The following is a 26,255-nucleotide window of genomic DNA, read 5'->3' on the forward strand; positions in this document are numbered from 1 at the left end:
CAGTGTTGCCAGATCGCCGCTTCTGTGACCTCACCGCCATTTTTGACGACGTCATTTGTAAACAACACTGCCAAAGACGCAGCAAAGCGGTATCTTCGGACACACTTCTGCAGCTGAAATGCTGCGAAGCGCGTATCTTCGATTCGCGTTCGGAACGGCGCCAGTCGCGCGCAGCCGCAGAGCAGAGAGGAGGAGCAAAAACTTTATTAACAGCGAAGTCGAGCGGGTTCGTGGGCGGGGTCCTTAGTCCAGGACTCCGTTGGTGCGGCCTGCCGTCTTCGCCCTTTCAGCGAGCCAAAGTTGCTTACTCAGGTCTGAGCTGGCAGGTTCACTCTCCCACTGCACGCGGGTTGCATTAGGAATTGGATCAAGGTCTGGGTTTGACTGGCATGTCCAAACCATATGGTTGGGCGTAGCAGGGCTGCCGCAGTGCCTGCACAGTGAGTGGGTAGTGTAATGTGGGGTGGAAGGTGTGTAGCCGCGTGGGGTGTGGGAATGTGTTGTCGAAGGGTGACTTGTTGTTCTTTTAAATGCAAAGCATCTCTTGCTCTCGGCTCCTTCGTCCGTCGTCCGTCCATCCAATGGCCCAGGAAGACACCGTCAATACTGCCGCTCCAGGAGCCCTTTAAGGGGAAGCGTGCTGGTCTCGTGACGGCCCAGGAAGACACCGGCAACACTGTCACTCCAGCATCTCATGGTCGGGGCTATGTCCCTCCCTTGTTGTGGCGCCGTCCACACCCCCACTGCGCATGCTCGGCTCATCTCGGGCCGGCCCAGGAAGACACCGGTAACACTATCGCTCCAGGAGCCATTAAAGCGTAAGACCCCACCGGGCGTTCAGCAAGCCGAGCATGCGCAGTGGGGGTGTGGACGGCGCAACAACGACAAGGGAGGGACATAGCCCCGTCGCATCTAATAAAATTACACCATCTTCCCGTAAAGAAACCCTGAGTAGTATGCGAAACAGCCATGGGCTCAACGCAATTTTTCATTTCGTAGTTCCGGTAAGTGAAAAGTGTGGTAGTTACCATGGAAACCAAACTGTAAATATAACTGTAGCTACCTACCTCAACCTAACGGAAACGACGAACTGAAAACTGATGGGCACTTGAATCGACCCCATGGCTGCTTTGCATACTACTCAGGGTTCCCCTACGGGAAGATGGCGTAATTTTTTTGTTAGCTGGTCGGCCGGCGGAGGGAAGCTGTGTCGTGTGAGCATATTGTGTAGGGTGATATCGTTGTATGTGACGAGTGAGTGACTGGTACTCTCATCATCCTCTTGCGGTGTCCAGCGAGCAAGTTCCCGGGCGTGAGCGTGCGCCGCTTTATTGCCGCGCAGAGAATTTGGGCAGGCGTCCAGATAATCTTGACTGTTCTCTTGGGACAGCAGGGAGGACAAGATAAGATTACCACAGTTGACCGAGTGCAAAAGCATAAACAACAAAATGACGGCGCCCACGAACCGTCGCAGTGTAAACAAATCTTACGTGATGCGAACTGACCAATGATCATGGTGGCGGCACGGAACAATAGGAGAAAATAGCGCCGATACTCTGCAACCTTATCTAGTGATACTAGTTCAGACTTATCGCTTAAGGACTATGCGTATGTTTGCAACTATGTGTACTTATTGGTTCCATTTCACTGACGTCCTGCCCACCTTCAGGCCTGTGTTATCACTACTTCGCTAGTAAAGCATGCAGGAAGGCGTGTTCGACACAGAATGTATAGCTTTCCTGTACGTGGCTGTGATCTTTACTCCCAAATTAAGCTTTATTTCTGACCACGCTCGTATGAACTGTTGCACGAGAATAGTCGACCCCTTTTTATAGAAATTGCTGCGTGTGATATTTTCTCAAGGGGCACAAATCGGTGCGAAAGCTATGGCGATTGACTTCCTCAAGTCTACTCACGACGGATGCTACACCGCTACGCACAACAGCGTACAGGGCGACTATATCTCTCTTCGTAGAATTTCGATCGCACTAACACTTCTTGTTTCTTTAATCAACCATTTGATCGAAACAATCCCGCGAAATGATTGGCCAATATTATGCGGCACGAAAAAGCAAAACAAACAGAACCGATACTGTCTGTCACGTCCCAGCCGGTATTGGAGTTACGTGCGCAGCCTACTGACGATTACCTTCTCCGAACGAAAAACCTAAAAAGCAAGGAGACTGCCAGAAAGGGGAATTTGTTCCGAGCGCTCCACGGCACGGAGGAAGTTGTCGCCGCTACGAAACCACTCCAAGCAGGCGGCCGCGCATATACGGGGACCCCCCTTCCGCCGTCTCCGTTTAGCGCATCCATGCACGCAGTTGGATAAACTGGATGCACTTGCTTCCTTGTAATACACTGCATCCGAACGCGACAGAGAGCACGCCTAGCGCAAATCTTTCCCCGGAGAAAATGTCGCTTGCCACGTATACAAGCGCGCTCGACAGATATGAATCAGTCCCCGTCGCCGGTATTCTTGTAATAGCCGGGAAAAAGCGCTGGGCTTATCTTTTGTTTTAAGCTGCCTCTATCAACCCATTATTTGGGGCAAAAATAGGAGGAAGAACTCCTTCGGAGCTTAGTTTGTACCAGGGAAGAAAATGGAGTTTGCAGCTCGAGCGGCAACCCGCGATGACCGTTAATTTCTCATTTTTCAGGCGTGAAACGTCCTTCGCAGTTCCCAACCCACCCTCAGATGTTGCGCCTGCATGCGTGAGTGAACACGTTTAGCGCAGATCTGAATTAATCCGGAGCCCTCCACTACGGCGCGCCTCATCGCCTGCGTTGCGTCGGCGTGTTAAACCCTATACAATCATTCAATCAATCAATCAATCAAGCACAGATCTGAAACTTGATCGCATTTATCAATACTGGTCATTGAAAATAAACATCCGGGGAGGGTGGGAGGGGGGAGGGCAGGAGTGCAGCTACTGTTTTCTTTCGTTTGGGTCATAGTATATGCTTACACCCGCGCACACGCATGCACTCACGCACACACGCACACGCACATAGCGGGCCGGTCCGAGCATTCGTGTAGGCTACCATCCTAGGTACACCCTCACAAAGTTGGCCCTCAAATACGCCGGTGTTCCAGCCCTCATTCCGCACATGTCATCCAGCTGCGCCGTACAAGCTATAACGCTAACTTGAAGACGAATTTTAGATATGCATATCCTTAACCACAGGCCGTATATGTGCCCCCCCCCCCTTGGTTCCGTCTTGTTAGCGCTGCAGTTTTTTCTACTTCACTATGAACCTACTATATACTTCGCGCCATAGCCCCTTTGTATCCCTACCAGACGTTCATCGTGAGTGAACTTGAAGCGAAACAAAGAGGGAAGAAATAAAACGAGGGAAGCTTTGAAGGGCGACATTGAGAAAGGTCGCGGTGGCCGAAGTCTTCTTCCTTTCCGCCTATGGCTTAAACGTTTGCGGATGATTAAGCATGCCGCCTACTTTCCTACCCTACCACGACGAAACGGCGCTACCGCAGTTGCCCCCCGCGGATATATATATATATATCCAGGCGACTCGTGCTGCGCATTGCCATATCCCAGGCCCCCCCCCGACGGGAACACGGCCCATTTGCTCCCGGGGTGATACCGGTCACGCAGTTTTCCTGCGCAAATCTGTGGCTTATTTTACTAAGCGCCCCAACTTCCCACAAGCACAGCGCACTGCGATGACATCTCACTGGGCTCTTCTGAACGCATTACGTAAAGATTCACAGGCGTCTCGTCTCCTGATTACTTTCCCCGCCTTCAATTTTTTTTTTCGGGAAACATTTTAGGTCTCCTGGCAGTTTACGGACCATTCTGCAGAGAACAAAGTGGAAATACTTTTTGCCAGAAAGTTACCATGGCTTCTATCCTCCCCCTCCTCCCTCCCCCTATCTGCGGGTATTTTATGCGGACCATTATACAATACGGAACGAAACTGCCGCATACTTTAGACGCATTTGTCTTGACTTGAATAAACTTTTATTGAAGCCCAATCCGACTCCGTGTCTGTAGGCGTACCAGGAGGGGGGCCTCCTTAGTCCAGGATTGCCTGGCTCTGACTGGCCGTCTGGGCCCGTCTCACCAGGTTAATCTGGGAGCCCGGTTCAGAGCTGGACAGCTGGGCCACCCAGCTGTTAAGGGTAGGGTTGCGGATTCGGAGGGAGGTCGGGTGTGTGGGACCACTCTTAACGATATGGTAAAGAGTACGTCTTTGAAAGATGAATGCCAGTCAATCGAGCGTGAGGAAGGGAATCTCTCGGTTATTTTTTGTTGTCCCCTCACCGGAGCGCCAGGTCGCCCTGGTGCGGCGCACACTGGAGGCAGCGCGGACAAGAGGACTCCTAGACATAGGAGGCTAACCACACCCTTATACCCCTTACCTTTGCCTCATTAAACGTTTTGCCACCACCACCACCCCTTTTTTTTCTGCTTCTGCTTTTAAGGTAAAGTTAGCAACCGCTCCGGTGTCAACTGAAGCACGTTGAGCTTGGCGTCGTTTACGTTGTGGTTCCGGTCGACGAACACGAGGCTGAACATCGGTATCGGTAAAAGTACCAGGCCCGCTCATTCTGTGACACTATTGCTGCAATAGTTTGATCCCATAGGCGATATACGAGGACACGTAAGCCGGCACATGCTATACATACGCTAAAATCATCTCCATGCTGTCGTCCTTAGTGCACCCTGTGCGGCTACCACACTCTTAGTCGGTACACACAGTAGCCGATGTGCTTACAGCTAAGATCGCGCGTCATTGTTTCACTTCGCGACAGGGATTAACAAGCTTCGCACTGCAACAGAACGACGTCAGTGGATTTCATGAAGTGGGCCGCCTAGCGCAATTGCGCCGAAGGTATTTGTGTTTGAATATGGTACGTGGTAAGGAAGCATTTTTTTAATGTTTTCTGGAAACTCTGCGTGTTGAAGCTAGATGCAAGCTCGGCCATTAGATGCACCTAGAAAGTACTTAAGAGTACAAGAAGACTGGCTGAACCAATTTGGCGCCAAAACACAAACGCCACGAATAGCTCGCACAACTGCTGCCCGCAATGCTTTGCAAATCCAGCTGCTCTCAGTGCGTCATGGACACTCAAGGAAATGTTCTGCGGAGAATAAGTTTGACCTTTGTCGACATTTTTTTTTGGTCATTGGCATTAATCCGTCGGCGCCAATGTTAGTTGACTGGAAATTCCCAGATGCGAGTTGGCATTTCTCACGGCGGCCTTTCTAAGCAGGTAACCGATACGCGAATGAAATAGAAGCACCGCGTCGTTTACTGCGAACTAGACAGGGTTCAACGACTTTAACGAGGGCAACGGCATGCATGCAGTTGATCCAGCAAGCGACCGAAAACCGCCTTCGCGGTATTACATATCGGCTCAAAATCCAAGCCGCGCTGCTTCGCGGTCTGTCACGAATATACGCGTCGCGGGAGCTCTCCGTACATCAAATATCCGCGCCGCGACCCAGAGCGGGCCCAGCCATGTTCGGAACGTGTAATGCGATCGGAGCACGAGCATATGCAACAAAAATAAACGCTGCCGCGATACGAATAGCGCCGAGGCTCCGTGGCCTTTCCTCCTTTAATAGGTGTATACTCGTGTCGCGGCCCTAGAATGTAGGAAGGGATTAAGATGGCGTCCTTTTTGTTTAACCGAAGAGGAGCGCGTACCATTTTTCTTCGTTCTTTATTCGTCTCATTCTTCAGGCAGGCTGGTCACGAGGTGAGAAAGTTGAAGGAAAGTGACTTCTTAAAACGACGCGATCGTTCGCGTCGATATGGTGGTATATGCGACAGGCGGAATTTCTTCCTACAGCTCGCTGCAGTTCCTCGACGGCGTAGATTCGAGCTGCAGCGACATGGTCCTTCTCTTTTTAATTTGGTTTCGCGGAAATGGCTTTGCACGGAAGCCATTCCTGGCATCTTTTTGCTTGTCTTCCGCCCGATACGGGTGTATGCGTGTTTGTCTATACGGGACGACTGTTTTTACAGCCGAGTCGCGTGCTGAGGCTCGCTGCACTGGCGCCGAACATTTGTATTTTGATTTGATGTCTGAGGTCCGCGCGTTCTACTTTGAACAGTTCGGTGCTGGTTAAACCGAGGGGGCGCATTGAGGTACAATCCCTCAGAATGTGTTTTAATAGATATTTGTTTTTTGTGTGTTCTCAAACCCAAATAAGGTCACCGCGCAGTCAAGGGTCAAAATGAACGTACGATTTCGTGCATAGCGATGGTACACGTACAACTGGGTTATTAAAGACGATAGTCTTTCTTGGGCTACTTAAACCCAGAAATTTTGGTCTGTCTGTATGTCTGTCTGTCCGTCTGTCTGTCTGTGACTCGATTCAGCCACCCGGCCAAAGTAAAATACTTACTGCGCAATAGTCTTATATACTAGCAGCCAAATGTGAGTGTCTAAGCCCGGTTTATATGTGCATACTTGTGAACTTTCATAAACATGAACAAGTCATAACGCAAATATAGGACCGAAAATTAATACACAAGGGATATTTACAGCGTTCCTTTATTTAAAAAAAAAAACTCATGGATGCTTGGTTTTTCGGTAGCAAATGATATTCTACATCTACTGCAGAAAACCGCCGTTTCCTTCCTGGCGGCATATGAGAAATCACGCGGTAACAGCAACTAAAGGTTCCACTAGCTAGGTTCCACGTTCTGCTTAGAACGCACGTGGAGCACGGCAACGCGGTTCTATAAACCTTGAAGTCGGCCGCCTCGATTCACGCGCGTCTCCGCCGTACTGCAGCGCTGGCATCGAGGAACCTGGCCTGTGGCAGTGGAACGCAATAAATTCAAATCATCTTGAGCAAACCTTTAGTCTGTTTACCTTGGGATGAGCGCGACAGTGCAGGAAGAGCATGGAGATGAGCGGGAAAGCAAAGGGGGGGGGGGCATTTCCTTGGCAAATGTCTACAGAGTCTTTCGTCTTTTGACGACATTTGCAACGAGCAGATACGCGGCTAATTTTTAGCGAGATATCAGTCTATCATGCTCCTCTCCCCAAACTTTAAATGAATTGTATTTTTAATGAATATTTAAAAAGCGAATGATAGCATTTTTATCTTACAGAGTAATACGGCTTCGTTAGTTTGGGGTAGTAACGTGGAATTCCGGTGCCCCAGTGTCTCAGGAATTTCTTCGAGGGGGACGAGGCTTGTCAAACGCAGACCGTAAACCTTCGTGATAAGCATACCCAGTGAAATGGCTCTTGCATTAATGGCACGTGTCGCTCAGAGAAGCACCGCACCAGCCGTTTTTGTAATGTTTCACTGTTCAGAAAAGGTATGCCTTTTTTTTTTAGAGCAGACTTCCTTATGTGGCGCATGCACAATTCCGTGTCCACCCGTTCACACGTTTGTTGGGCATGGTGTGGGCTGAGGGATTTTATCTTATCTTTATATTGCTGCCTTCCCTCCTCATTCAAGAGGAAAGGTACAGTCATAGAAAAGTGAAATGCGAACACGAAAATATGAACAAGAACGCGCAAAATTGAAGAATACTGTTCGTTGAGGTCCAATAATAGCGTGCTGTTGATATACTTGGAAAGCCACAATTCCTAACTTTGTTTTTGTAGCTAAGCCAGGCGTCGTTTTGACTTGCATAAAAAAAATCTTGCTATTTGTGCGTTCGGTTTCATATTTTTGTGTTCGCATTTCGTGTTCGCATGACCACGTCACCACGTCGCATTCGGTGGCAAGGATGCGCTATCAACAGGAACAACATGAATCCAAAATCTGCACCGTGAGATCCCGACTGGCTGATCAGTGCGAAGGGCGATGCGCCGTGATCAACCAAAGCACTTTTGATTAAAACGCTAACGCATTACAATATTGCAATTCAACGTGCAGTCATGGACAAATGAAATTCTAACACGAAAATATGAACAAGGACACGCAAAATGGAAGAAAAGTGTTCGTTGGGGTCCAATAATGGCACGCTATTGGTATATTTGGAAAGCCAGATTTCTCAACTTTGTTACTGTATTTAAGGTACGCGTCACTTAGTCTTGAATGAAAAGAAATCGCGCTATTTGTGCGTTCTGGTGCGGCATTCTCGTGTTTGTCAGTTTTGAAAACGTCCATTTTGCGTCCGTTTTATTGTGACCTACGTCCAGTTGTAGCTGGGCTTTGGGTTTACTTTTGCGCAACCGTTTTTGTAAACACGTTTTAAATGACTACACCTATTTTAAACTATCCTTTGTGTGTTTATTGTTCCGCCAGTGAACCTAAAACAAGGCGACGAAAAATCGTCTGCTCCAAATCATCTGCTTTGAGAAGCCGCGGCTCATAGCTCCGCCGCACTTGCATGGCGTCACATCCGGGTGGTCGCTTTTAGTTACTGAGGACTTACTCAAAACGGAATTTTTTTAAAGGGACACAAAACGGACAAAACACGAGAATACCTCCCCTAGTTGATACTTTCATGATCGCGTTTCATATGCACATGACTGCTTATCGAGATTTCACGAGCCGATGTTGTATACCAGGGCCCTAGTACGGTGCTGCAAAGACTGATTTTGTGCGACCTGTGGATATTTAGTGTGCGCTCAAATGTGAACAAAGCTCTTGCGCGGGAGTCGAAACGTCTTTATTCTTCATTGCTGTATTGATCGGTCGGTGCCTTCTAGCTCATTCGACGTATACATCCTCCTGATCAGACGGGCGTTCTTCCAACCCTCGACCTCAGCTTGCCGTGCACCTAGAATACAACGCCGAGCTCAGATTGCAGAAGGCCGAAACAAAGGCGCAGAGGTGACGAGTTCATTCGAACAAGACCGCACAACGCGGGGGTGAGAAGAGAGAGCGTGAAAGCAAACATGTCTTGAACGAGTTGTGGTGCTCACGAACTGCGTGCGTGACGACAATGTCCCGGCCGCTTGCCCTTTGTACGCCTCGTTTTCACTTCATTTATTTTTCTCTTTTTCTCCCCGGCGCTTCGCGCGCGACTGCGCAACCTTGTTTGAGGAAAGGGGTGTTTTGTTTACCAGCGGCCGTTGTCGCGTTCCCAAAACGTTGAAGTCATTCACACCGCCGCCAGCAACAAGTATTACGTGTGTCAGCCAGACCTCGGGGGTGTCGTAAGGTAAACACGCCGATTTCCCTTACGCACCTGGGCTTTCAACACAATCTCCGTGTAGTTTTTTTTTTTTTTTTTTTGATTGCTGGTTCAGGTTGTTTATTTAGCGTTCATGTTTGCAGTATTTGTGAACGTGCATATATCCGCTGGGAGCTAAGCGCTTGTCCGTGCCCTATTCTTTATTTGGTTTATTTTTCGCTGAAAATGCAGTTATTGTTTGTGCATATGAACTGCCAGAAATTCACTCAAAATTGGTTACTACCGAAGACTGTTATGTGCCGAAGCGCAACTTTGTTGCGATGAAGGCGAAGTTGGAAAACGAGTTCATCCTCCAAAGGAGCAACCACAGCTCGGGTCAATTCAACTAATAATAAAACGAAGCAAATATACAATGTTTCACCAACGCCGCCTGTATTATGCAAGCGGCGTTGGCTCTGCTGACTTGATTCTTCAGTACAAAAAAAAAAAAAAAAAAGCTACGCCCGAACGGGGGCTCGAACCCCGGACCGTTAGGTTAAAAGCCTAACGCTCTACCGACTGAGCTATCCGGGCGGACGGCTTGGAATTAGTTAGCCAATGTTGACATGAACTAGCCCTCTCCATCCCTCCTGCCACCCCCCCCCCCCCTCCCCTACAACAACAAAAAAAGTATGCCAGGTATGCCAACGGGGGAGGGCGGACTTCGTGCACGTGTTGTGGGACTGCGTCAAGTTTCCAGAGCGAGCGTCTACAAGAAGAGGAAGGCTGCCATCGAGGCTAGAAGCAGCGATGGCGAGCTACGACCAAGAAGAAAAATCCCAGAGGGGATTGTTTTCATTCACTGCGGAATCAAGGATAGAAGGTGGGACGTGGAAATAGCTGAAAAACTCAATAGTTGCGCTTCAAACGAGACTGAATGCGTAAGCAAGAAACGACCTGTACGAAACAGATGGTGGTTATGAAAAAAAAGAACTCAGGGAGACAAGGCTACTGTCGCATTTTATTGCAAGCTGTGCGACCCTCGGTGTCGAATGGTAGGCCTGTCGGGATTATGTGCTCTACTGTTGCGTTCGTCATGATAGGCGCATTATATGTCTGGCGTGTATATTCTCATCGTGACAGTTGCGGTGGCGACAGCTGCTCGTGGTTTTAGCAGCAGCGAGTGCCAGTCTCTTCGCTTGAAATACGGGGTAGCTGATCTCTTTTGAGGTGCACTTTAGTGGGCAACCACGTCTCACAGACGCCGTTGAGGTGGACGCTTCATTGCCCATCGCAGTGTATGGACAGGACAGACATGCAGACACGTGGCCAGTAGTGAAATTTTGTCCCCTTATTACCATCGTCATTTTCCTTTCCCCATTAAACGTCGGGTTCCTCCCCTCTCTCCCCTTACTGCGACTGAGAGGCTTGACCAATCGCCCCGGTTGGGCCCACATACATACACTATTAGCGTAAAGAGTGATGTGCTACTTTTGCAATTAGCATGCTCGAATTACTCCTGTAGCTCTCAGTGTGTCTCCAACGCACGTTTCGAAGTTGAAAGCAATAACGCATTCACAAGGTCCATCTTTTGTTGGCTACGGGTCGGCCCTCCTTGGTGCAGGGGATGCGCGTTGGACTCGCGTTTCGTAGAACCCTCGTTCGAACTCCAAACAAAATTTACCCACTTTTGTATGTTTTACTTTTGCTGTGTTTGGCGCTGTTGGCAATTTTTACCGAATAACCTTCTTTCAGCGTTCTTTTAGTACGCGTGTCTTCCCACGGAGATGAAACGTTCTAACGCGAGCGAGGCCTTGGAAAACGAGTGTCCCGGTATTTTAGTACCGTGACCACATGAAACGATGACGATGACAGGAGACGCCGACAGCCCGAGCGCCTAAGGGGCTTCGCCCCTATAAAAGCCAGCAGGTCGTATGGTCAGGTGGTTGGTGTATGTAATGGGGTGACAATGGTTTGCTTCCCCCCCCCCCCCCCCCCCCCACAGCTGAGCAGCGGGAGACCGCGCTGTCCAGCGCACACCTCGCCAACCAAGTCATGCTGACGGAGAGGGCAAAACGTGCGAAGACGGTGCTTGGACTTCTGAATTGAAAAGCCGCTCTCGCGCATAAATATGCCAAATAAAGGTCTCTCTCTCTCTCTCTCTCTCTCTCTCTCTCTCTCTCTCTCTCTCTCTCTCTCTCTCTCTCTCTCTCTCTCTCTCTCTCTCTCTCTCTCTCTCTCCCTCTCTCTCGTTTATACAAAAAGCATTACCACGCTTTCCTAAAGCAAGTTTAGAGAAGCGCGAAAGCTTTCTGACATCAAAAGTGCGCCGAAAGCTTCGCTGAGAGTATGTACCATCGCTCGTCAAAGCTTCAAAGACTACCTAGGCACCGGCCACGGTCAAGGCCCACCCAGATTTCGCGGGGCGTTGGTTCACGGGGCCTAAATAAAATGTGGTTGCAGGAAAATTAGGTTTTCATCCACTGCAATTAGTACAATGCGAAGAAAGATGGGATGATGGGGGGGGGGGGGGGGCCTTTAATGACAATTCATGATCTCTCCAATTTGCACGTTGATACAACTTGTGTTCCACTTCCTTTGCCTTTGTTTAAGTTCGCCCTTGTTTCATCCAAGAATATGTCTTTCCAACTAGCCCAGCTTGCAACCCTTCTGCCGATAGATAGGCGAGGAGGGAACGGAGACGTGCGCGAAACCCGTGTCGCCACCTGGTGGAGCAAGGCGAGGAGGCCGCCGCCGCAGCGATAAGCGCCCGCCACAAAGGAAGGCCAGGTGGCCACGTGTGGCGCAGAGCCGTGTGCGGTGGAGGAAGACGAACATCCAGCTGTGGTCGCTCGTGCAGCGGCGAGGCTTAAACAACGCCGTGAGGCGAATAAAGATGAATAGGCAGTGTATTCTTGGCAAACATTTCTGTATATCACTGCGAAACCACGCCTCGACCACGCCTCGATAATGGGCGTAGCCAGGGCAGTGAAGCCTTCGCTATCAACTAGGGTTAACCAAAGCTAAACCACAGCATTTTTTTTATGATCACCATTCTTTCTTTCACCACATCTCGCGTATCACCCAATCGGAATGTCAGTCCGACACGTACACACTTTTGGAGCGAATGAATACTGAGAGGCTCCGGCGAGAAGGCTTTGTTGAAGGCGAGAAGGCCCTTTATTCGGCAAGCAGCAGCCCGAACCCGAGAAGGGACTTCAAACCACGATGATGATGATCGAGCGTTCCACGCCCAGGCGATGATGTGCTGATGATGAACGGGCGAGGTAAGAAGTCGAAGACGATGCATTGATGGCAAATAAATGGAGGGAAAACGAGGAAGGATGCTCGGCAGTCACTTGTGCTTGCAATACACACGTTTGCCGCCACGTGACGTGTCGCAGCCAACGAGGACGTTAGGCCGACGCATACCCGCTTTCGCAGCCAATGTAAAGTTCGTGCCCGCGCCCTTGGCACTCTTCGTGGTTACGCAGATTTGGGAACGGCGCGTGTTTTGCCAACTGAGCTATACTATGCTTAAGTGATGCTTACGCGTTAAAAAGGTTCCCCTGCATGCTGGCCGACCCAGCACACCGCCTGCCAAGCAGTATTATGTCCGCGTCACGCTCCTGGTAGCAAATGTTCTGTGCGCAAAGTGAAACCTATAAAATTTAAAAGCGAACTCCTAACCGGAATTGTTGGAGTGTAAATGGGTGAAAGATACAATCATGGTGCAGTTGGGGAAGCTTTGTGAAGTAACGTGACTGTACTACAATTTTAACGGACCAACAAGAGAGAGAGAAATAACTTTATTGCGTGACAGCCAGTTATCCTAGACGTCGGCCAAGAGCCCTTGGGCTCTGACAGCGTCGTGCCGTCGTCCGCCAGCTGAATGGCGCAGACTTGATCCGCTGGGTCCGAGCGGAGCAATACGGTATCCCATTGCTCTACACTAGCGATTTTGCAGGCCCACAGCATGTGTGCTAGGTCTGCCCTATCCTTACACCGGTGACACTTTTCAGAATATTGCCCGGGGTAGCAATGGCTGTACGCTACCGGGTTGGGGTACGAGTTTGTTTGCAAAACAAATTTTCTTTTTTATATATATCGCCCTCACAGATTCATCACGCTTTAAATCTGATTTGGTATCTTATTTAGTAGCCGATGATGATTTGTAGCCACTGTTGTCATGTCAAGTGTATTATATGCATTAACAATCTGTGCTTGCCTCTTTTCGAGAGTGTTACACGTCGATGTACGACTAAGTTGTTATTAATATTGTTCCTGACCAAACACCAAATACACTGTTGACACTGTTGTACCAGCTTGATGAGTCCCCCTTATGCAACTCCCCCTGGGCTCTTAAGGTATATAAAGAAATACGTAAAAAAAATTTATTCTTTTCGCAGAAACGAGAGGTTTCTGCTACCCTTGACACGCAACCCCTCCTCACCCTCCCACCAAACACCTCTTTCCTTCTCCTCCCCTCTCACTCCTCCCATGAGAAATACAGTGCATGTATTCGCAGTAAGCTAGACGTTGAGATTTAGCTCCGCCCGGACCAACGTTTATAGATAAACGCTGGCCCGGACCACGCATTTTGTAGCGTACGCTACACTGGCCGAGGCAGAGCAGTTTTCGTGTGGACCTTGAAAGGCCGTACTGCGCAAGCGCGAGGAGCATTATATTGGATTTGATTTAGATTGGATTGGATTGGATTAGATTGTATTAGATTGGATTGGAAATCCAATCCAATTCAAGTACGGGTGTGTAGAGAATTGGGTCTGCACATTCGCCGGTCTGCGCATTCGCCGCGGCAGACGCACTGGCGCCGGCGCGTGCCCAGCTGTCTCCGTTACGCAGTAGCCAAGTCTGACGCTGTGCCGTAGCCGCTTGATAGCAGTTTCACGTGGCTCCTGGAGAGCCGGGCTGCGCATGCGCGAGGAGCACTGACTGGACTGGACTGGACTGGATTGGGTTGCTGAACCTTAGCTCACGCTACGTATAATCTGGCATAGCCGACCTGAGCCACTGGTAATTTTTTGCTTAAGTTTAAAATTTAGTTTCTTTTTTTTTTTCGGGGAAAGCGTGCGTTTTTAACACCGCGGTTAGTGCACTATTCTATTGTTCCACAGCTATCATCCAAGCTAATTTCGCTACCGCAGAACAGCCACAACAACGTCGACGGCTTTCCGCACAATGGGTCACTTAGGGCTTTCGCATTAAACAAAGGTTAGTGCGTAGCGCAGGAGCCCGCGAGGTGCGTCCTACTTCGGCGGGGGGCGGGCAACAAGTGGTTGATTTGACAGGCGGGCGGGCAGAAAAACAGGCGGGCAGGCTAAACGTTTCGCGCTTAGGTTTACGTCCCAACAAAAACTATAGTCATTAATATCTTAAATCTGAAATCAACATGGAGATGCCGGAGGGTTGCGCTGGTGACAAAGTGTAATTATAAAATTATGTAGTACTCGCACAAAGACCGGAAAAAGGTAGCATAGCACAGAAACGAGCCCGCGGAGTCACTGACGCTGCTAGGGCGAGTAGTACAAAAATCAGTGAACCATCCAGCTAATGCGGGTGGTTGCCGCTCTGAGAACGGTGGGGGTATCAGATCCGCCAGTCTTGTCAGCTGCGCGCATCTTTGTGAAAACGGCCATGACTCCGGCACTCAGCATCCTCTTCACCGATGAGGATGCGGCTTTCGTGGAGGAGGCAGTGAGGAGCCTGGACCAGGTACACGACTGGTCGAAGCAGGCAGGCAGGACAGCCCTTCTGGAAAAACACCGCGGCGGATACATCAGGCGACAGCAAGCCACGGAAGTTGCCGGATTGGGTGATGGCGGAGTGGTTTGTGGGATGACGGTGCCCGAGGATGGGGATGGTGAAAGAGTGTCGGTGAGTAGCCGGCTTCGCTCTGGCCAAGATGGCGCTGACGACGAGAACCAGACAGTCGCCGGGGCGGTGCTGCGGTTTGTTCCGCTGCTGCGGCTGGCCACCACCCTCGGCACGCATTAGGGAAGCCTGAGAACCCTCTAACATTTTGGCACCGTCGGCGGCTCCGAACACGGCCGTTGGGGACCTTGCTTGCTTCTTCTTCTTCAGCTTCCTTCTCATCTTCTTATCTTCCGCCACCCGGCTGTGAGAAGTCGCTGTAATTGATGGGCAAGCCATAATTAATGGGCAATCCGGGATTTCATCGCAGTCCGCTTTAAGCCATTCAACACCGTCGTATTTGTGTCCGGAAAAAAAATTAAATCAATAAACTTAAACAGGGGCCCAATTATCGCTTCAGTCCTGGCCAATCCTTGTGGGTTCGTGCGGAAGACTTCAAAAGGAGTCCCCATCGTAATTATTACCTTGCTACGCTGCTTAAATAGTTAGATTTCTACCATGGTAATTATTGAATGAATTATAATAGTTAATTCGTTATCAAAATATATAGGTTATTCAAAATTAGCCATAAAGCGAATAATTAACTGTTTAATAAGTCAAAAAACGATCGGTTGGTCAATCTTCAGAGACACCACTGTGCAACTCTGTCAAAGGCAAATAACGAGTGCATGCACGAGCGCATTTGTCACCCCATCGCCGAAGTCGAGACGTCCTCTATTGCGCAACACATTCATACCTCAGGAATCCGATGGCGTACGTGTCTGCTGGGAGCATAGAGTTTCATAGTAAAATATACTAGAGGGAATTTCGGCGCCACTGTCTAGGGGAACCGCACTTCGGCGAGCGTTCCGTCATTTACCGGGCAGGCACGTTCCACTTGTCCTTGACATGGCTCATGAACAGGCTGAAATGTTAGCTCTGGCTGCAAAAAGCAACAATATTACTATAGAAGGTTCAACAAATTTTTGTTTGTTATTACAAAGCTGTACCTCCAAAAAGGTTTATTCGTCAGTGATTATGTAGAAGCTTCATGCACGATGAACAAGAAAAAATGTTACCCTTTTAAGTTTATTTTGGCCTCGAGACAAAAAGGAAGCCATGTGGCTACCGGACCTCCCTAGCCGACTCGCTCGCTGGGAGGAGGTCTTGCTGCGAAGACTTCGTGTTGGTGTAGCCCTCTCTCCCGCTGTTACCCGGGAGTGGCCACCACGCTACGATGCCCCGTTCGACCAGAGCTGCCCCTTTTGCACGGCTCCTGCCGAAGATGCCGACACAGAACATTTGCTGTGGACGTGCCCTTCATTGCAAGCGGCCAGAACACGACACCTTCGAGGCACAGGCCTCCACCCTGGCAGACCACCTGACCTCCATCGGTGGATATGGGGACCCCACCACCGCTCCCTCCTTGCGTTTGTTCGCGAAAGGGGAGTTAACCTATACTTGTAGCATAGTATTTATGCCAACGGGCATACTGTCGCAAAAGAAAAAAAAAAGTAGGCGAGGAACGTCGCTAACGGCAATGGCGCCGCCCGCGGCGGCCCGCAACTGCAGCGACAGATTTCCCTCTAGTATAGATTAGTATGAAACTCTATGGCTGGGAGAGCTCAATGCTATCAATGCTATCTCGTGAAAACCAAGCTGAAGGCGGGTCGAGTAATGCAGAAATTTTCCCGCTGGCTGCCTGATTGCTTTCGTGGCTCGAGAGGTTTCTTCCGTTGGGCACCACCGCTAGCTCTGAAGTGCTCTGCCGACGGCGTGTTGGACAGCCGTGATCTAGGTTACAACCACGCAAGCTAAGTTTCTCTTCTGTGTGACGACTGTGCTTCTACGATAATTGCCTACACTCAGTTTGGTGCACGCAGGCTTTTGATACAGTTCAAATATCGGAACAAACACTCGGTTGAGCTCACTGGCCCCCGTGTCTTCTGTAAAAAGTGACAACGGTTCAGAGACGCGCCACGTGCTGGAAAAAAATTATTTTTTTTTCATTTTTGCTGTTAAGGAAAAAATGCTATACGTCCTAAATGAGGAAAGAAATTAGCGAGGGGAACTGAAAGATAAGTAGAAAATTAACATTTTATTAGTGTAAGCGGTCGAGTGCAATAATTTAGCACGTACACCTAACACGCCCGTCAACAACTCCTTTTCTCCTTGAAGTACGACCACGAAAACTTGGTTGTTTGGCAAGATATCAGAATTAAACACATGATTTTGTGTAGTGTGAACGCGTCAGAACGTTGCCTCGCGGGAGATGAAAATAAATAGATAAATAAACACAATAATACTTCGTTAACACGAAGTAGTAAAAACCAGGAAATATTTCAAGATAAGCGGATTTTTGGGATAAGCAAAGTTGCGCGAATTGCCATGAAATACCGAGTTCTTTGCAAGAAAGGCGGTATACTACTTACCAGATCTTCAACAGCAGCTACAAATCTTTGTTTTTCATAAAGGTTTGGAAGAGAAAAAAGAAAAACATGCAAGGGACGTTCACCGCGAAAGGGACCCGCGCCCTCCAATGGGTTTCTCCCCTCACGACATACCTTCACCTTCTAGTACACCGTACCTCTGCGCATGTCTCTACCGTCACATGATGTGCCACAGGGCTGCTTGACGAAGTTGATATGCCGCTAGGCTCAGACTTCACGTCCGGGGAAAACATCGGCTTTGTGGTAGGCGCGGCTAAACGAGAGAGAGAGAGAGAGAGAGAGAGAGAGAGAGAGAGAGAGAGAGAGAGAGAGAGAGAGAGAGAGAGGGACTTAGGCGCGGCAGCATCGCGCGAATCTTGTGAAACGCTCCTCTGCGACGAAATTTTCGTTCCACCCTCAGGCAATATTTCGAGATATCCGCAGTTTGGCCCGAAAATACTTCGAAATAAAGGGCAGCAAATACACGGGACGTATAGGAAATGGTTCGGTGCCGAAGAAAATTTCGACTTCACCGACTTTTCGAGACATGCGAGTTCGAGTTAACGAGGTATTAATGTAAACAAACAAACAAACAAACAAACAAACAAACAAACAAACAAACAAACAAACAAACAAACAAACAAACAAACAAACAAACAAACAAACAAACAAACAAACAAACAAACAAATAAATAAACAAACAAACAAACAAATAAATAAATAAATAAATAAATAAATAAATAAATAAATAAATAAATAAATAAACAAACACAGTTATCTCTCAATCAAACCATCGATCTATATCCCTTCATCCGTCCGTCTGTCTGTCTGTGCCCGTGTGTTGGTGCATATGTGCTTGAAATGTGAAATCGGCAAGTGGGCAAATCTATCGCCCAATGGTAGAGCAAACGCTCGTTGCCACGACGTCCCACTTATGTGCGTTACCTGATTACCGATAAGGTGACATCGGTTGTGACACAGCACGGGCACGCTTATCCTAGGTAAGCTGTATTAGCAATGTCATAGTCGCTCCCTGTCTTATTAAACGTTGTCTTTTATTTTGGCGCATTACGTTTCGTTTCATCAGAGATTGGCAGCTCAATTTTTTTAAACAGTTGCACATTTACGCTATAGAGTAAGACGAGATCCACGGCAGCATTTATGGGAATCTCCGTGGTGCATAAGAGGGACCGTACGCTTGCTGCTGTTGTCTCTGCCATGACATTTGCGCGGCTGCGGAACACTACGGCAGCCGTGCGGAGCAGCCACTTTGCCGCATGTTAGGTGCCAGAGAAATATCACCCATGTATAGCTTGTGTTTTGCTGGGTTCACGAGTTCGGATTAGCCTCTGAGAAACTAAAGGCCGCGATTGGCCGCTGTAGTTGCAGTCAAATTGACCCAAGAGGCAGCACAGCTGTAGTTCCCAGGTGAAAGTCGACGCACCTAGTCTAAAAACCCAGCCCATTCCATTCCTCCAAGCGTTGTCGCCATTGCATTCCCATTTAATTACGGGGTCATGAAAATGCGGATTGATCCGGAGTAACTTCCATTCTGGAGTGGTAACTCCGCAACGTTGATTCGCACTCAACCCAGGACGCCTGTACTCATTAAAAACCGGTAGGGGTACCCGGCGGCAGGCGGATTCGAACCCGGTACCTTCCGCATACGATTTGAGGGCCGTATCATTGACCCATCACTGCGGTGTCGAGTCGGGATGTGTATATCACTACTTCCACGCAAGCTGCAGCAAGCAACGTCACGTTCGACGTGTTCTTCCCGTGCAACGGTTCCATCTTAACCCGGCAAATCCTGAAGCCGCTTCCGAGCGTTCCGTACATCACGTTCGGTAGAGCTCTGTCCGCTGCGGTGCGCGGAAGCGATAACACGCGGACTTTCGCTGCGTATGCCGCTCCTGGCTTGGAATACGGCGGCGAAGCTCTTAGCCTGCAGCGTCTCCTTCTGGCCTCGTTGCTCTACCAGCGTTGCTTTACCTCCCGTTGTGCCCCGGACGGACGTGATCCAGTTGGCCGGATGGGCGACACTTACTTCCCGCTCTGTTTGTCGTGTCGACGTAAAACGCCGCGCTCTCCAGGGATCCGCCGCTGACAATCACCCCCACGCTCGAACAGACTTCCGGATAGTCCTAGCAGGACCCTCTAAATGAAAGAAAATATTCCCACAATGCTGTCGTAAGTTGTCTGGTGACCTTTAGATCGCAGAAAGTAAGTCGGATGTCGCGAGGTGTGCTGAAAATCACTGATGAGGCAGAGCGCAGGCTTACGCGCATCTAGGGGGTGTTGGTCGCGCACGCGCGCTTTTTAAACGGCGGCGGAGAGAGCGCGCGCTGCCCCCGACGCGTCGGCGGCAGCTCTTATCGTGATCACCTTGTGGACGCGTGCCACGCATGGTTCAATCGCTTCTCCTCGCTTAGCCGGCGAGCCGTCACTTCCTCCTGCTGGCGAGCACGGCGCGCCGACTGACCCGCTGCGGAAGGACGGCTGTGTACGAGGAGGAGGAGGAGGGAGAAGATACACACAACCGAGGATGGGCCGTTCGTTTACGACATCGCCCGCGTCGCCCGATTTCTTCCCCTGCTAGCGGTACTTTATTGACTTGAGCACACCGAGCTACAGGCCCGTACGTTATTTGCTCAATCCGTTTAGGCGACCGTATCGACTATTAGACTTCGCCCTGCAGATACGGGCTACTTTCGGAAGTGTAAAATGATACGCCGGCATCACCGCGAATAGGTAATGACGAGTAGTAACAGCCGAAAGGGCTTTTTTTTTTTTTTGGTTGGTGATAAAATTTGTCACGTTCTTCGGCGTGTTAAACATGGAAAATTGTGTACCAGAACTGCGCCACAAAAATTGTTTCCGGTTGTAAAGCTGGCAAACCCTCGAAAATTCAGCCGAATCAGCCGTATCCCCCCCCCCCCCCTCGCGCCCCCTCTCGGGCCTGCCAAGTTGCCCGTCTTGGGGAGCAGGTATGGGGCACGGGGGACGGGACGGTCGGGAGGGGGTTAAGGTCTTTGAGGCGAAACTAGTTGGCAATCTTTAGCTTGTCGACCATCCTTCATGAAAAAAATCGAGGTCAACTTGCCCAGTAGAAATACAAAATACTTGCACAGGCTGAAGTAGTCAGCGCTTAACAAAATGGGCAGCCAAAGACCGCAAGGTTTTAGTTTCTATCGCCATTTTCCCTTAAATTGACGAAACCTAAACTTGAAAGTCCATTAATAATACCATGTATCGACAAAATAATTGACTGCGTTTTATTGCCGTCAAACTCTGCCGCATTTAGAACCTCTGAACCTCAAATGAGGACATGGCGCAAATTATGTGGTCTATATCTACTCCTGATCTTTATGTTGTTTTCCTTTTCTAACACCAAAGCTGTTTGGGCCGCTTTGATCGGATATTTTACGAGCAAGTTACGCGAATGTCGTCATGCAAAGGTCCATCCATAATTGCCGCGTACGTGCTTAGAGGGATTGGCCAATGCCGGTGAAAGCTGGCTTGAAAAGTTGAGGAAATTAATGGCTTTTCACAAGCATAGTCGCGGCCAATTAGCATGCACCTCACATACGTGAAGTGCGAGTCAAGAAAGGGTTAAATTGTTTTAAGGCAACATCGAACACGTTCTCTAAAATTCCTTCTTCAAGGGGTGAAATGATAATTATGATGAAAACATTCTTTATTTGGATCTAAGATTGGTGGTCCCTGAATCCCTATAATGGGATTCAGTTGGATTTTGCTGTCGCTTTTGCCCTTTCGATTCGGCCATGTTGAACTTACGGGTCCTCACTCGACAGCATTAGCCGATTCACGAACTCGTCGGTCGGGAGGAGTGTGTGACTCGACAGCTCAAGGACGTCCAACTGGCCGAAGATGCTGCTCGCATTCAAAGGCTAAGGGGGAGGAATCCCGGGAAACTCCTCCTGCATTCAGCCCAATTTTTGGGCAAAATATGTTATCACCATTATCACCGCATGGTCGCTTCACCGCTCCTCAATGACAACATGCCTACTCATGGGGAATGGCCAATGACCAGGTGCCCTCACAAGACGAAGAATTTAATGCCTCAGCAAATTGATGACAGTCGAGAAAGAGTCCGGCTTGAAGACGGACAATGCCGATTCCCATACTTCTAGCTAACGTGAGGTGAATAGCACATACGCGCGTATCATTCGAAAGTCAATCCGCACATACTCACTAGGGCGGGATTGGCCAGTGATTATAACACTTCATCTTTTAAAAGCCATGAAGCTGCAGCATTTCATTTATTTTATTTTTTCCTTAACCCACTTTACAAAACTGAACTTACTGGTGGTACCAAACTCCCGCACCCGAGCTTATTCTTTTGAGGAAAGTAAGCGCGACTTCTGTTTCTAATTGCGCGCATGTTTGCTGTCAGTTGGACAATCTCCACTGCGTTTCGAAAATACAAGTGTAGGACAGCGGTAAAGACAGCAGAACCGAGATTGTATCTGCATTATACTGACCATTTTTCCACTTATTCTCAGTTTATCGAACAAACAACCCCACTTCTTGGTCAGGATCGAGTAAACCAGCAATCACAGTGTAGGAACAGTCGAGTCTTCCTTGCGCACTTTCTATACGGAGTATACATATTTAAAACAGCGCGCCGACGCAACGGTTGTGGCTGACCAAAAAAAAAATAATAATAATGACGAACAAGGCGGCACAGGAGCGTCGCTTTCGTTCGCGATAAATATAGTAGTGGCGATGCACTTTATTTCGGAAACCCTGGCCGCGCGCGAGAAACATGCACGCGTACGGACGCAGCGACCGATTTGCAGCCTCTTCCGCGTTCATTAAAAGTCGCTTCGCTTTTGGTGGCCGCGCAGCGACACCCTGGTTCGTCGTTTCGGGAAGTCGTCGGTCTTTTTTTCACTGGCTACCGCGCGGTTATAGAGAGAGAGAATGGTGAACGCGGCCTAAAGCCCTGGAGCCTACAAGGACGTTTAAGCCCACGCTTTGATGCAAGCGAGATTACCAGCGGCAGTTTACGTGTTAGACGACTTTACCGCATGCAGGTTCAACGAACGCCGCAACATCCGTTTAGGATTGAGATGTCGCAAGCCGAGCGTGTGGTTCTGGCGAACAATAAAAAAAAATGCTAGGTTATAATAGTGGAACACGCATGTATTAATCTTGACGCTTAGAAGCTACAACTCGAGGTCATGCGGCTAGGTCGTCGTGGAGGAATGCAGTCGCACGCATAAAAAGAGTTATGGGCCCGCAGTGTCGCTAACAATACTATATCGGGTGAGTGCCCGATACATGCAAAAATTACAACCATTAAAATGTTATGTGTGTATGCAATGCTAATTCTTGTGCCTAGTTGATGTACAGCTCGTTTTGTTGTGTCGCCGTTTTGTGATGCTGTCGGGTTAATTTATCTTGCCCCGAAACATTTACATAATTTGTCTAGTTGTCTCTGAAACATATAAGTGGGCAGACCAATAAACGGTGTGTTGGCCAACTGAAGGAGTTTGTCCTGCGGGTTCCGATTTGGGGGCGTAGGGGAAAGGGGAAGGTTGTTTGTAATGCTTCAAATGGGTGAAGAATTAGTTCTTTTTAGTGCGCAAGCACTACAGGATTACCATTCTGGATTGTGTCTCGGTGTTCGTTCTCAGCCAGCAGAGTATGCCTTGCTATGGAAACCAAAATAAGCCTTGCTAGTTTAATATGACTCTGCTTATATCGTCTTTACAAAGTATTTTCTTAGTGGTGCAAGTTTTGCGCGATTGAAAATTCGACATTAAAAGGGCCCTGTTACATTCGGGAAGGCGTCCCCGAACCTGGCTCCGTCGCCTCCGTCATGTAGTGATAGCGTGGTGGACGAGCGGTCGGCAAAAGTTGCTGCCTTGCTGATGACGATAAAAAGCCTAAGGCAAAATTTAACTGGTTTACTGCATGTCGAGAGATAGTCCGCGACGACACAGGAACATCACCCTTCCGGACGAGCTTTTAGCAAGACTCGAACAGAGCGACAGGGATCCGATGCTGTCAATCGAATGAATTATGCGCTCGGAAGAACCGCGTATTTATCCACCTAGGCGTTAACGGTCAAACAACTCGGGTAGTGCTTTTGTACGCGGCACGAAATAGTACAGGCACACAACACAAACACTCTTTCCCGAGTTGGTGAGAACCCGCAGTAGTGGCGCACGTTGAGCATGAGAGAAGGGGCAGAGATCTCGGCGAGTGGTGTCCGCCCACAGAAGTAAGTCTCAGCGTGAGCAGTTTGTTCTTGTGTTTTGTAGCTGCCGCGGCTTAAGGCGCCACCAGCGAGGCGCCCGTGCGGCATACACACTCCGGCATGTAGTAGCTTGTCCGAGGAAGGCAGGCTGTGCCGCAAAGCCCAGGAGCACTACACAAAACTTGCAGCACGCGCGAATAAGGTGTAACGGCGCGCTGAATCGTAGCAGCCCTAAGTAAGGTTGGTTTTTGTACGCTGGCTTTTCCTACATTAGGCGTTGCAGTGAATACTACTCATAAAGAAAAAAGAAGTTGACTGACTGTGGGTAATTAATCAATAGTTTAACAACATCGCGACTGCAAAATATTCAATTAGCAGCAGGTCAAAAGGCGGCCCAGCAGTGCTTAACTTGGTGCAAGAAAATGTGCTTTCGCATGATATTTGGTGTTTGGCGCAGACAAACCGTCAGTCATTTTTACAGCGGAGATGAATCAGGATAAATTTTTATATATATTCGCTTTTCGCTATTACGTAAACGGAATTCGCTTCTTCAGTTGTTAGCATGGTCAAGTAACTCCTGTAAGACTCAATGCGTGTTACTACAACATATTTATACATCGCAGGCCACAACGTATTAACTGGTCGCCTCCTGTTAGTCTAGGGTATACGCCTCGAGATTCGCGATCGCTGCGCCGCCTGCCGCCGCTTCTCCGCGGCGTTTGCGGGATTAGCGCTGCATAACTGATAAGTGGTTATGCAGTGTTTTGGTTCTCTTTCGCTTCTCTTTGCCTTTCCGCGCACTAAACAGCTTGTTATGTTGACGTCTGTAAGCAAACTGCACGTTTAAGGCACTTAAGAAAAAACAGCTGCGTCTTCGTAGAGCGCTCGAACGCCAACGAGAGGTACCCGGGAGGCGGTTCTGCGCGCTTCTTGGCCGCTCTTGCGGGCGTCGGCGACGGCAGCAGCATATCACCCCTGTCACCTTCGAACACGTCAGCACAAGTGAATTCTATTTATTGTCGCCTCGTTTAGACCTGATATTGGCACTATAAGAGGTTGGTGCGTTTTGCAGAACAGACAACAAATGCGGCTTTGCTTCGAATATGTACGGCGTTGAAAAATATGTTTCGGGGATGTGATAACCCAATAGCTCACAGCAACTTGTGCTTTTTATGGGAATATAAGCCACGCGAAAATGTTAAGTACACTCAAAGGCTGTGCGTTGTCAAATATGTGCCCAATTAAATTTTATAGCAAGCACCAAGGTATAAGTTAATGAAACCACGGGAAAATGAATGGTCTGCAAGTCAGGAATAAATAGAATAGTCGTACGGGAATGAAAAAAAACCCGGTGCAGCTTCTGAAATGCTAAAGACGTTCGTTTAAGCACGGTAGTATTCAGACCAACAAGATGCGAAATGCACTGATATTTCGCAAGACATTGGGGGGGGGGGGGGGGGGGTAGGGAGGAGGGGGACGCTCAACTATCGTTGTTCACAATCGCGGAGCGAAATCAACGAACGAACGTTTTATTAATCACACACACACACACACACACAAGCTGCGTGTTCACTTTTCGTTTGTTTTTCGCCTTCAAGGAACGGCTGATCACTCGGCGGACGCATTTTTTGAATACAGGGTAGGCAGTTCACAAGCTATACGAGGTGTCGTTGGAAGAGTTGATTGATTTATTGTAGTTTTTAACGCGCCGATGCAACGGAGGCGATGAGGTGCGCCGTAGTGCAGGGCTCCGGATTAATTTTGACCACCTGGAGATTCTTAACGTACGCCGAAATCTTGTACACACGGGCTCGTTGAAGAGTGTGGTATCGATAAGGCTCTCTGATTTCGGTTTATGCTAGATTCTGCAGTCTCCCCGTGTCATATAACGATGTTTCGAAGAAGTGTTTAGTCGCGGAAGCGGATTACTCTATAAGCCCGTCTCCGCGTTTCTCGTGGAGGATAAGTGTAACAGATTTATCTTTGCGAGCGCTCACCTCGGGACAAGAGGACCCAGCATTAAAATTTTCGTCGTGTGCTGACTCCAGAGTATAATTTTGCATTATCCATCGTACTTCTTTCGTAAAATGTTTGTGAAATTTATGTCGCATTGGCTTGTTCAGGGTAGTGATCAATATAAGCGTAACTTGCGTGCTGTCAGGTATGAGTGCTCCGCTAGATTATACAAGCGCACAAAGTCGATTTACATCACAGTCTTATGGCCGCAACATGGCCATCGGAGGAAACACGGCTTACGGAGACACTGCCACTAAATTTCAGGGCAGCGGAATTGCAATCAGCTGCATGCATATGCCGGCTTCGGGACGCCGGCCTGTGACACACACCTGGCGCTCATACAGACCGAATGTACCGCACTAAGATCGCGTCATGAATGTTTATACTCTCGTAAACGCACCACGCTTACAAACAGAGTGCCTGCTTCACATTATTCCGCATTTCGAACGCGTAAAAACGGTAAATCGCAGTCTTTAACGAGCCGCAAAAGCAACGGCGACAGGGGAGAGCGGGCCGGAGACTCCCGCGGCTGCTTCCGAAACGGGCCGGTAGGGGGATTTCAGTGGCGCCCCTACAGGCCGCGCTCGAGGCGTATACGACCTGGCTATGGTGCAGGGAATGCGTGCTCGACTCGCGTCGCGTAGGAACCA

General features: G+C 49.0%; 1 non-coding gene across 1 annotated transcript; it reads right to left on the reverse strand.

Moving 5' to 3' along the window:
- Nucleotides 1-9,581: 9,581 nt before the first annotated feature.
- On the reverse strand, nucleotides 9,582-9,654 carry Trnak-uuu (transfer RNA lysine (anticodon UUU)). Its single transcript has one exon. It is a non-coding gene; the product is annotated as a tRNA-Lys (tRNA).
- Nucleotides 9,655-26,255: the final 16,601 nt, after the last annotated feature.

The sequence above is a fragment of the Haemaphysalis longicornis genome, unplaced genomic scaffold (assembly GCF_048455015.1).
Source record: "Haemaphysalis longicornis isolate Haplotype H1 unplaced genomic scaffold, Haemaphysalis longicornis Haplotype H1 scaffold_7, whole genome shotgun sequence".
In the NCBI taxonomy this organism is placed as follows: Eukaryota; Metazoa; Arthropoda; class Arachnida; order Ixodida; family Ixodidae; genus Haemaphysalis; species Haemaphysalis longicornis.